General features: G+C 36.8%; 1 pseudogene; it reads right to left on the bottom strand.

The window, feature by feature from the left end:
• Positions 1–8,503: 8,503 nt before the first annotated feature.
• The window catches only part of LOC116575516, a 131,188-nt pseudogene continuing 127,037 nt past the window's right edge, over positions 8,504–12,654 (bottom strand).

Here is a 12,654-nt window from a genome sequence, read left to right as displayed (position 1 = left end):
TGATAGAAGAGATTTGGGGAGGAAAGAAGATGAGTTCAGTTTAGTTGAATATGGAAAATCCACAGAATGCCCACTTAGGACTTAGATATGTGTGCTTGATGCTGTAAGACCGAGGATATGTATATAGGTCTGGCTGTTATGCGTATATACACAAATAAATGACAGAAGTGTCAAATCCCAATTAAAGTAAGAATGAAAATGAAACATTGACTTTATTGACAAATGTCATGGAAGTGCCCCACAAACATGAGCTTTTGAGAACAATCTGAATGAACATGAATGTAGAAGCCAAAATATCACTGACTGAGAAATAAGAAGTGAGGAAGCAAAAGCAGTGATTGGAAGCTACTCTCTCAAGTAGATAGCTGCTCAGTGTAGGGCAGATACCACTGAACAATGCTCGCTTAAAAAAAAATATTCAGTATGTTGCTCAAAAGAGTTGTGTTTTTTTCATATATATAAAGCAAAATTCTATCAACCGTGCATTATTGCTAAGCTAGAATTAAACACCAAACATAGGTCTGAGATTTATTAGGCTTTGTACATTTTGCTTTCCTTCCCTTGTTAGGAAAATCAGGATGTTTACCATCACTGGGAATACGATTTGGCTTTTATTTTCATGTGTAATGTCAAGATTGGGTATAAGAATCAGAGAGAGAAAAAAAGAAGAGAAACTCAAGCATATTTCTCTTGGGTTTGGATCAGCTGAGGTTCTCCCTGAAGGTTGGAAGTAAGCTTATTAAAATGAAAGTGCCTGCTCCCTTTTAATTATTATTTCAAAATGTCAGATCACTGGCTTGAAGGACTGACTAGCTGAGCATTAGCCCTTGAAACAGTCAAAAGGCACGGCGTAAGAAAGTGAGTTCAAGTGTGATGAAATCTCCCCGTTCCATTGGATTCTGGCGATCAGAGCCATGGTAGGTTAGGGCGGCTACACACACTAAAGGTCAGCAGAATTGGGATGCTAATGTACTTCTGCAGAGACCATTATTAACTTAGTGTGCAGAGAGATTGTATACTAAATTTACACAGCACAAGGATTTTGGTCTTAAGTCTTTAATCTTTGTTAGTGAAACAATGGACTGAATTTTGCATCCAGTGTTGACCTGATGCTGTAAATCTGTAAACTGATAAGCTAAGAAATTTGTCAAACCCATGATAATTATTTCCCAGGGTAGAGCAATTCTAAGATAATTAGGTAAAAATTCTTTGATCATTTGAGTTCAAATAAGGGAAGTGATCTAAAATATCTTAAAAACTATTTGCAATGTAATTGGTTGAATTAGCATCTAAATCATATTTTATTAGGCTTTTTATTTAGTAAACTCATCTCGTATATATCATTAAAATGGCATTTACTGTTTCTATTTAGCTAGCAATTTTTTTCCCCCAGGTAATATGGGATGAAGCTGTAGTATAGGAAGTAAGAGCCTGGGATCTAGAATCAGACAAACCTGGTAAGAATTTCAGTTCTACTATTAATTAGCTGGGTAATCTTGAGTTAACTATTGCTTTCCTCTGTGTCAGTATCCTCATCTATAAAAAGATGATAGCGGGGCGCCTGGGTGGCTCAGTGGGTTAAAGCCTCTGCCTTCAGCTCAGGTCATGGTCCCAGGGTCCTGGGATCGAGCCCCGCATCGGGCTCTCTGCTCGGCAGGGAGCCTGCTTCCCTGCCCCCCACACCCCCCTGCCTGCCTCTCTGCTTACTTGTGATCTCTGTTTGTCAAATAAATTAAAAAAAAAAAAAGATGATAGGAACGGCAACACTTGCCTTGAGATATGAGGACTAAAAGAGATAACTCAAACCTTGCTGTAAAACATTCAGTAAGTTTTAGTGGGTCTGACTTTGGTACTTACTGCTTGCTCTGATCCCCAATTGTTCATAACTAAGTTAGCTGGCATATCTCACAGGTTGATCTGGGGAGCAAGCAAAATAGCCATAATCTCCGAAAGAATGATCTGGGCAGCTTAGCACTGGGAAGGCCCACAGGAGGACACAGACTGCCTCTTGCTTCAGCCTCTACCCCCTCTCCTCAGCTGTGCGTCCAGCTGTGGCTCCTCTGAACTGACCGGGCTCATGTTGGTGCAGCCTGGACTGCTTGTTGCTGCATATACTCCTCTTGCTGAAATTGCTGGGCCAGCTCCAAGTGGCTGAAGCCCAGTGTGCCTTGTGGCTGCTCCCACTTTTTGCGCCAGGCCAACCTACACAGATTATGTATATACACATTTATGTATATATTTATGCTTGCACATGTATGCATGTATATGTGTGTGTAAACACAACATTATAGGCACATTTTATGCTATATAAAATACATGTGCCTGCTTTCCATTATATTTTAACAATGGAAATATATTAATTTTAAAATAATAAAATATAAAGAGACAAAATGACTTCCTTAAAAGGTAACTATTATTTTGGACAATGGTTTTCCCTTATTCTAACAACTAACAGTAAAAGACTCCAAATCCATCTTGAGATGTCACATAGTTTATATATGTGACTAACATATTCTGTGTTTCTCCTCTAAGAAAAATAAAAGAATCTCTACATCATTTGATACTAACTTCATAATAGCTTCAATTGAAGATGTGAAAATGGGCAATTTTGAATTTCATTGTTATGAAGCTTGGTTACTCTTCTAAGCCCCATATAGTTATATTTTACTATCAACTATTATAAACAATGTTGATAGGAATGATGGAAATGACTGTGCCTATAAAAATTTTGTCCAAAATTTATAATCAATGTCAACAAAAATTGTTTGCCAATGTACATGAGATCATCAACAGAATTTCAGTAGAGACAAAATACTTCCTCTGTGTGTGTGTGTGTGCGTGTGTGTGTGAGTGTTTTAATCCATTAGAAAATTTAGTCTGGTCTGCCTGACATAAGGGTGATAGGTTTCTATCTCTTAGTCTAATTAACACCTTTAATCTTTTTTAATGGTTAGGCCTTCTCTCTTTGGTTTTGAGGCATGCTAGAGATAAAAGCACAGGAGGCTGGAGGTTAATCCTTCCTGTATTTTATTTCTTAATTTCTGCCACAGGGATTCCCTTTCTATCATGGCTATTTATTCAGGAACCCTGATGATATGCTTTGAGTAAGAGACAACAGATAGTTGGTTTAGAACTATCATTCAGTATTACTTAGATATCAAATTACAGGGGCTATAATTAATAGCTGTTAAATGAACACAACTCCAATTTCTTATATGTCTTTTTTATTATTATTCCTAAGAAATGAACCAAATTAGTGCTTTTAGAATTGATATTGAAACCAGATGGCACCATACCTTGAATTATTCTATCAAAATGGTAACAACAGTGGAAAACAACCCTAGATTTAGTGAATCAAGGATGTTACAGATGAATACTAACATATTGATGATGGCTTCCTTTTTCTCATTAAATGAAGAATATTGAATTTCCTGGTATTGATAATAGAAATATGTTGATTAAAATTTGGCAATCAATAGATTATAGAGATTTGATTTTTCATTTTAAGATTAGGACTTTTTTATGATTAATATGTCTTACATAAGGTAAAATGTTTTGACCATTTGCCCCAGAAGCCTTAACATATTTTTTTTAATGAATTTATTTATTTGAGAGAGGGAGAGAGAGCACAAGCTGGCGGAAGGCCTGAGGGAGAGGGAGAAACAGACTTCCTGCTGAGCAGGGAGCTGGATCGGGGGCTCCATCCCAGGACCCTGGGATCATGGCTTGCACCGAAGGCAGCTGCTTAACCTACTGAGCTACCCAGGCACCCTGGTACTCTTAAGAAAATTTTTTTTTTCAGAAATTTTGAAAATATACTGAGATTTGATTTGTAAAAATGTTCTCTTTGGAGAGAGCATTCAAAATCCTCCATTTGGAATTTAAGCAAACTTAGATTTTTAAGTATTTTGAAATTATTAAAACCTCTTTAATACATTTGTATGACTTGAGATTTTGGCTCAAATATTATATATTGGATATATGTATATTTATATATCTTTAACCAATTTTGCTTAAATTGAACCAATATGCCATCTCTTCAGAATTGTAACTGAGGAAGAGGTTTTTAAAATGGATTTGTTTTCTTTAAAGTAAACAAAAGAATTAAAATTGTCTTAATTTGATAAGAGTTATTAAAGTAAACATTCCTGCATTTTACACACTTATGCACACACACATTCTAAAGCTCTCTAAATAATTTTAGGTAGAAAAACTCAGGAGTCGAGGATGCTAATTAAATATTTTAAAATGGGATAAATTCCCTGGAGGAAGTTAAAAATATAGGTAAATTATAAATTAAAGCACTTTCAGAATTCTCTATTATGAGCTTTTTGGAATGTTTTGGTAAAATATATATGTGGAACATATATATTTTATTTGCATTTCATTTGCAAAGAAAAATACAATAATCAGCTCTATCTTTACTTCCTGCTATGGGCGCTGCTTTTATTCTGCATATATAACTACATAAGGTAAAATATATCGGTCTAAAAGATTTGTTTTCTTTCTGAAATATTCTCTTTAGTGATTTGTGAAGGGAAAAAAAGAATAATGAATAATGTAAGAGCAGTCTAATGAATTTGAGTATTACCTGCTTTGTGTCTTCATAAACCTAACTTCCTTGGTACAAATAGATGATTATTATTCATTCTAACTTTTCTTTACTTTTTTTTTTTTTTTGGACTATGCAACTTTCATGTGCTTATTGAGGAAAATCCAAGTACAAAACACATCTTTTTCTGTCCTGCCTCCTCTCCTGCCATTCCATTTACTAGCTGCTTGTTCTTCACCAGAGTGATAATTGACCTAGAATAACTGTTGAATTCCACATCTTTAACTGAAAAATGAGGATTTGCCTGCTTTAGAGAGTATGTGTATGTGTGTGTGTGTGTGTGTGTGTGTGTGTGTGAAAAGAAAATATAATTTTTACAAAGTTCCTAGCACACAGACTACCCTAGACAAATATTAAGGGTGCCTTCTCCTTTGAAAGATTTCCCATCTTGTAAGTAGTTTCATATTACACTACCGAGTTGTGGTAGTTAAATGGATATAATTTGTCATCTTTTGCAAAGCCAGAAAGTCATGATTCAAATAAGTATTAACCTCTCCCAGGGAAGATTGTCTTTGTTCTTTTTTTTTTCCCCCTTTTTCTTCATTATTTTTATATTAAGTGTCTGAACCAAACACTTTGCTATCTTTCCAGTTTCTTCTCCTTTTCTTTTACAGTCATTGGCTTATAACAACTATAACAAGTTTATCTACAAGAGAAATCAGAAAACACAGCACATGTTAAATCTGTAGAGATTAGACAGTGCAGTTGGATGTGTTGGAGTGATGTGGGCCACACACTAGAATGAAACCCTGTGCTCCTGTCCTTAGGTCGATCCCTACTGTCCTGTCAGGAGCCAGAAGACCTGGTCCCTGGCTTTGATTCCCTTTGGATGTCTGCTCCCAGGTCATTTTCATGGGTCTTGTGACCAGATTGGTCACACACATTCAAAAAAGTCCCACCGTTGGTGTTCAGTACTTTGCTCTCTGGTGTTGAAATTCTTAAGAATTTTATCTGTAAATTTATGTCTTGTGTGTGAAGCAATATAGGATAATGGAGCATGTGGCCAGGACTTGGAGCCTGGCACTCACACTGTCCTCCTCCTCAGGATGGGTTCTCAGGCCAACTCCCAACTCCCTGTCTTCTGCTCCCTCGTGTCCCGTGCCTTCCTCCCATACCTGCCCCATGACTACTGATGTCCTCTGCCTGGGGTGGCCACTCATATGAGACTCTCATTTCCCCATCCCTCTTTGACCTCTGTGAAGCTGGATAAGGACCTGGGATGGATTGGGGTCAGGAGTACATGCCCAGTGGTATTTCAGGGCAGAAAATGGCAGTAGTATTCCTGTCCCAATAGACAACTCAGTGATGTCAATCCTGTCACTCATCCTCTGGGGTGAGTGCAGTATGTTCAGGCATAGGAGCTTCAGTCTCTAGGGAAGGATGCTGGCAGGTCCACTGTGTGTTGAGAATCAGTGGTGGGAAGGGGAGGTTGACTTCCCTATGCTCCCAGGTCTCTGGGTCTATCAGGTGGCCTTAGGTAGGTGTTCTCGCAGTGGTGGCCTGCAGACCCTTGCAGGTGGGGTCCCTGGGCTCCTGCAAGGGTCTGCTTTTTCTGGGTGAGTATTTCCATGGCAAGTGAGGGTATCATTAAATAGCAAACAAAAGCAACATAACAGGTCAAGAAAGAAACCACAGAGAAAGGAACAAGTTTTATATTTTATTACCTTTACTAACACATTTATCCTTTTGGTTTTTTTTTGAATAAGGGACACTGCATTTTCATTTTTTGCTCAGCTGAAATTATATAATAAGTTTCACCTATTGGTTTGTTCTCTGAATCTTCTGCACTGGCTACCAAAGACTGTATATTCACTTTCCTTCCCTGTTCTCTATTTCAATCCAACCAGTTACTCTGAACTCTAGACAAAGACAGTTGGTCTGCTGAGGGTCAGGGGCAGTCACATTGTCCTTTGACTTCACATGCCCTACTGGGGCTTAAGCATTTGTTTCCCTAAGAAACAGAACCTTGATTCAAATATTAACTCCAAAATTTATGGTAATCACACTAAGGGGTCCTTAAAAGGATGTTGAAAATATTCACACATATTCCTAACATTGACCCTAATATACTGTTCCTTAATGTTTGCCATTTAGCATTTTTTCTATTTAATCAATATTTCTTGATTGCTTACTAAACACCATCCACTCTACCAAATACTGGGGATACATTTGTTTGTTCAACAGATATTTATTGAATGTTTACTAGACTCTGTGCTCTATTCTAGAGATTAAGGATACAGTGGTAAACAAGAGAGCCAGGATATTTGCTCTTGTGGAATCTATATGTTAGTGGAATGAGGAGCAATAGACAGGCAATGAACAACTAAATAAATAATGCCCTACTTTTCCAAAGTTTCACAATACTTAGAAATTCCTAAAACGGTCTAAATTTTTAAATTACCTTTATAGAACAACACACACACACACACACACACACACACACACACATTCTTTTACTTATTAGAAATATGGGTTGAGTATTCATCCTTTCTGATGGAGGCATAATACTCCATAATGTATATGGACCACATCTTCCTTATCCATTCGTCCGTTGAAGGGCATCTTGGTTCTTTCCATAGTTTGGCGACCATGGCCATTGCTGCTATAAACATTGGGGTACAGATGGCCCTTCTTCTCACCACATCTGTATCTTTGGGGTAAATACCCAGTAGTGCAATTGCAGGGTAATAGGGAAGCTCTATTTTTAATTTCTTGAGGAATCTCCACACAGTTCTCCAAAGAGGCTGCACCAACTTGCATTCCCACCAACAGTGGAAGAGGGTTCCCCTTTCTCCACATCTTCTCCAACACATGTTGTTTCCTGTTTTGTTAATTTTGGCCATTCTAACTGGTGTAAGGTGATATCTCAAGGTGGTTTTAATTTGAATCTCCCTGAGGGCTAATGATTATGAACATTTTTTCATGTGTCTGATAGCCATTTGTATGTCTTGATTGGAGAAGTGTCTGTTCATATCTTCTTCCCATTTTTTCATATGTTTGCCTGTTTCGTGTGTGTTGAGTTTGAGGAGTTCATTATAGATCCTGGATATCAACCTTTTGTCTATACTGTCATTTGCAAATATCTTCTCCCATTCTGTGGGCTGCCTCTTTGTTTTTTTGACTGTTTCCTTTGCTGTGCAGAAGCTTTTGATTTTGATGAAGTCCCAAAAGTTTATTTTCACTTTTGTTTCCTTTGCCTTTGGAGACATATCTTGAAAGAAGTTGCTGTGGCTGATATCGAAGAGATTACTGCCTATGTTCTCCTCTAGGATTCTGATGGATTCCTGTCTCATGTTGAGGTCTTTTATCCATTTTGAGTTTACATGGACGGGACTGGAAGAGATTATGCTGAGTGAAATAAGTCAAGCAGAGAGAGTCAATTATCATATGGTTTCACTTATTTGTGGAGCATAACAAATACCATGTAGGACAAGGGGTGTTAGAGAGGAGAAGGGAGTTAGGGTAAATTGGAAGGGGAGGTGAATCATGAGAGACTATGGACTCTGAAAAACAATCTGAGGGGTTTGAAGTGGCGGGGGTGTGGGAGGTTGGGGTACCAGGTGGTGGGTATTATAGAGGGCACGGATTGCATGGAGCACTGGGTGTGGTGAAAAAATAATGAATACTGTTTTTCTGAAAATAAATAAACTGAAAAAATTAAAAAAAAAAGAAATATGGGTTGATTTTTCTAGCATAGGGAATTACTTTTTCTAGGGATCATATATTATCAATAACCAATGGAAGTTAGTGATATAATCAATAAATTCCATGTGACTAAAGGTACAAAAATGAAGGAAGACTAAAAAGCTTGAACGAATTATGAAAAACAGAGATATTTGGCAAATTCTTTTTTTTCTTTTTTTTTTTTTGGTAGAACTAGGGTTTGTTAAACTATGCCTTAGTATATAGGCTCTGGAGATTGCCCATGGTGTTCTTGATGTTCTGCCAGTTCTTCTGGAGCAGTGACACCAGGAGACTGATAGCTACATGGATGTTGTACACAAGCTTATCATCTGTTACCTTCACGTGACCAGTGGCCACCACCAGGCACAGCACCTTCTTCATCTGTAATTTGATCATGGACTTTACCCATTTTGCCACCATTTTCTCATTGAGCATCAGCAAGGAAGGGAACTTGCCAGCCTTCTTCAGGCCTGGGCCCAGGATTCATGGTATCTGCTTGACCAGGGATTCTGAAGCCAAAAAGGTATCATATTTCTTGGCCAGCTTCTTGACTAATATTTTTATTCTTGTTGAGTTTCTTTAGTGCCTCAATGTCCATGTGGGGCATATCCACAGCTTTGACCTCATCATAGTGCTGCTGGTCCCCCAAAATACATAAGGAGAACTTGAGGTGAGAAGTGGACTTAAACCTGATGGTGCCCGAGAAACATTTGCCCTTCTGAGGGTCATAGTTCTTCAAACTGATCTGCAGCTCCTCCGTCTGCAAAAACTTCCTGCAAGCCTCTTTCAGGGTATTGTGGGAGACTTTGCTGCTCATGGGCTTGTTCCACACTAATAGGAGAAAAGTAGGCAAAGAATTTTAGGCATTAGTTTGTAGATCATGTAAGACACTAAAGATCTGGGTGAGACATGATTGGAAATGAGACTTTTTAAAAGATTAATATAGTGTTAATCTATTTAGTGGCATGACTCACACAGAAAATAAAGGTGAGGGATAGATTATGATGTTGTGGAAAACTACACAATTGTGAAGTGACAAAGGTTTGAATAATGATGAAGGCATTTGGATTAGACCTGAAATGTGGATTAGCATGATTTGGAATGAGTGCTATGGAAGACAGAAGAGTCAAAAATGACTGAGGTTTTCACCTGAAGTGGTGAAGAGAAGTGTGGAAACTTTCACAGGATCAAAAATAGATGATGAATAGAAAAATGAAGAACAGCAGCAACAAACTAAAAAGCAATGTGTATCTATAGCATCCCACCACCCAATGTTGTTAAAAGCTGGAACCCACCATTCTCCCTCTTCACTAGCTCCTTGACTGTGTCAACTCAAAACTTGACAATGTGGCTGACAGTCCCATTTGCCCTTAGAGGCCAAATAGCATTCACTGTCATTGCAAATAACAGCATTTCCTCAGTGAAGGTTGAACTAAATTACTTTAACAAGGCTAAATTAAAAATCAAACATGTTGATGCATTTAATGTGAGGTACAGAGGACATAAAAGATCATCAAAAATGAGTGGCAATATTGATTGTCATAAACAACCCTTCATGGAATAAAATAGATTCAGTGCTGACCCCTTGGAATGCAGTTACCCTATTTCTAGTATATTTACTTATAGGTTATGTAATTTAGGAGAATTATTTCTTTTTTACCTTTAATGTGTTATCTTAACCTTTCTTTCCTCACCACAATCTATTTTTCTCATAAATGAGGATAATGATGATAATAGTAATTCCATATTTAAGTTTAGAATTTTATGAAAGTCTTTCATTCCTTTATATTAAATGTGTAAAATAGATTAAATATATGTAATTATAGCTGGCTTTTATTTATAAATAAAATCTTACAGATTTTAAAGATGTTCTGACAAACAACTTGGATATTATGAAGCAGTAAAATTTTTATTGACTCTGCTGAACTTTTACTTTATTTTCATCCATTTTCTAATGGAAGAATGTGCCCTACCTGAGCCGTACTATTTTGGAAGTTTTAATTTTGTAAAATAGCAGAGGATGGTCTTTTAATTTGGTTATGTTATAAAATGCTGGAAAACATCATGAAATTATCTGAAATTTGTTTAGATTAAATCTTTACAAAATATCTTAGATTAAATCTTACAATTCATATCTAAGAAAACTATAGATGAAGTTAAAAAATTATGGCAGAAATTCTTGGCATTAGTATGATAATTTGTTGTTGAAAATTTGGTGATCTTCTTTTACTAACTTAGAAAAAAATATATTTTTAAATATTGATTCTTTATCTTTATGGACAGTTTCACTAAATCCTAGAATAACATGTGTCAAACTATGGAAAATATTGTTCCATGAGCTTAAATATAAATAAGTACAACTTGGTTTCTATAAATTTATGATTGATCCAGCCACATTATGCTATTATAAGAAGTTAGAAGTATTTTTGGAATAAATGCATAAGCCCTTTGTCTGCTTAATTACTATAAAGTGTGGCAATCGTGCTCTTCTGACTAATATCTGTTATCAGAATTGCAGTACTGGGTAGGGTATGTCATGGATATGAAGCAGATTAAGAGTTCTTATTTTTTTTTCATACTACATATTCAGAATGTGTAATTCAGCACTAACATACAACACTGCATGAATCATACTCCCATTCTTCAACCTAATATCCCAATAAATCCATAGTAGTGTCTCCAGACATTTCTGCCAATCCTACAAGTATATCCCGTCTTTAGCCCATTCATTATTCTACCCAAGTTTTCTCTCTAACACATAGACCCAATTATATCCTTCCTAGCTTCAGAGCTATGTCTATAGAGTAAACTCGTTTTGTTTTGTTCAAAGTCCTTCAGAATTTGGCTGTTGCAAACATTTTATTCTCTCAATAAATAATTACTAAATCCTTGCTCATTGTAGAACCTCTGTGGCAGCAAGGGTTCCTGGGGACAGGGGAGGAGAAGAATGGTCTCTGCCCTCGTGTAGTGCATAGAGAACAAGCAATTACAATCCAGCGTGGTCAGTGCTTATTCTTTGCACATGTGTAAAGATCAGCTCAAACTGGAATAGTGTCTGAGACCTGTTTAACATCTAGTTCATCAGATGGAAAAGAAGTGAAAGGATCTTCTGGAAAAGGAAAATGACTTTCACAAAATCTCAAAAGCATTACCAAATGTCATATGCCCCACAAAAGGCAAATAATTCCCTACACCTGCACGTAGGGTTTCAGGAGAGTCTTGGACAGGTAAGATGGTGGAGGCAATTACAAGTAGCTTTCTGTTCAAAGGGATGTGGTCTTTATCAAACTATAGAAGGAATCATTAAAGGGTTTTGAAAGGTGCATGAAAGATTATCTGTAGGGAAATAGAACAAAGGAGGATATACAGAATGAAGCGAGGATCTGTGCAGAGGAGAGCAGGTAGCTGAGCTAGAAGGAGGCAGCTGACAGGATATGAAGACTGGGCGCACTGGTGAAATGTAATAAAAGTAGCATTGTCATGATTTCACGATGAGGCGGATAGAGAGGAAAAAGAGGAATGCAAGATGACCTCTATGTTTCCAGCTCATGCAAATGGCAAAATGCTGTCTAACACTCCAAAAAGAGAATGCAGAACTAGAAGACAGTCTGAATCAAAGTAGGGAAAGAAGAGATTAAAAAGGTTAGTTTGGATCCCATTGAGTCTGAAATCCCATTAGGGATCTGAGTAGAAATGTTGTACCATACCCAGTTGGGTAGAAAAGCCTCTAGTTTAGAAGATAATTATGAACTTAACTATTGGTCTGAGAATCATTCAGAAGCAGCTGAATAGGGGCAAAAATTAGCCAATGGTTGTTTTCAAAAGTCCATACTCAAGATGGTCTTTTTCTGGGTCAGATTTACAGATACATTTGATGTACCCTTTACCTGCTCCTATTTTTTTCTGTTTTTCTTTTTATAAAAGCCTCAATGAATTTACTCACTTCTCCTTTTAGACACGTTCTCCACTGGCCAATATATTACCGCTACTACATGATCCATCAGTGAAGTTTACATCTATTGGGTTAAAAAATTCTTATAAAAAAACTCTTAAGGTATTATTATAACTTTTCTAAGCGATGATATGTTTTTGTTCTTGTTTAATTAATTAGGCACTCACCCTATTATTATGTTTTCCATTTGAGTTGCAGTGTACATTGAAAGTATACTAATTTTATAAAACTTAACATACCTTCAATATATTGAATCCTTCTATCTTTCACTACCTATAGTGAGAAATTTACTTCAATGGCATTTACTGTTTACTTGGATAATCTGCCTGAATTTGTTATGTGTTTCTTGTTAATATAGATTTATTCTTTGTTCCTCCCCTTAATGTTCACAATCATGTATTAGTCT

Source organism: Mustela erminea, chromosome 16 (genome assembly GCF_009829155.1).
Source record: "Mustela erminea isolate mMusErm1 chromosome 16, mMusErm1.Pri, whole genome shotgun sequence".
Taxonomy (NCBI): Eukaryota; Metazoa; Chordata; class Mammalia; order Carnivora; family Mustelidae; genus Mustela; species Mustela erminea.
Note: the sequence above shows the minus strand (reverse complement) of the source record. Positions and strands in the feature narration are given on the sequence as shown.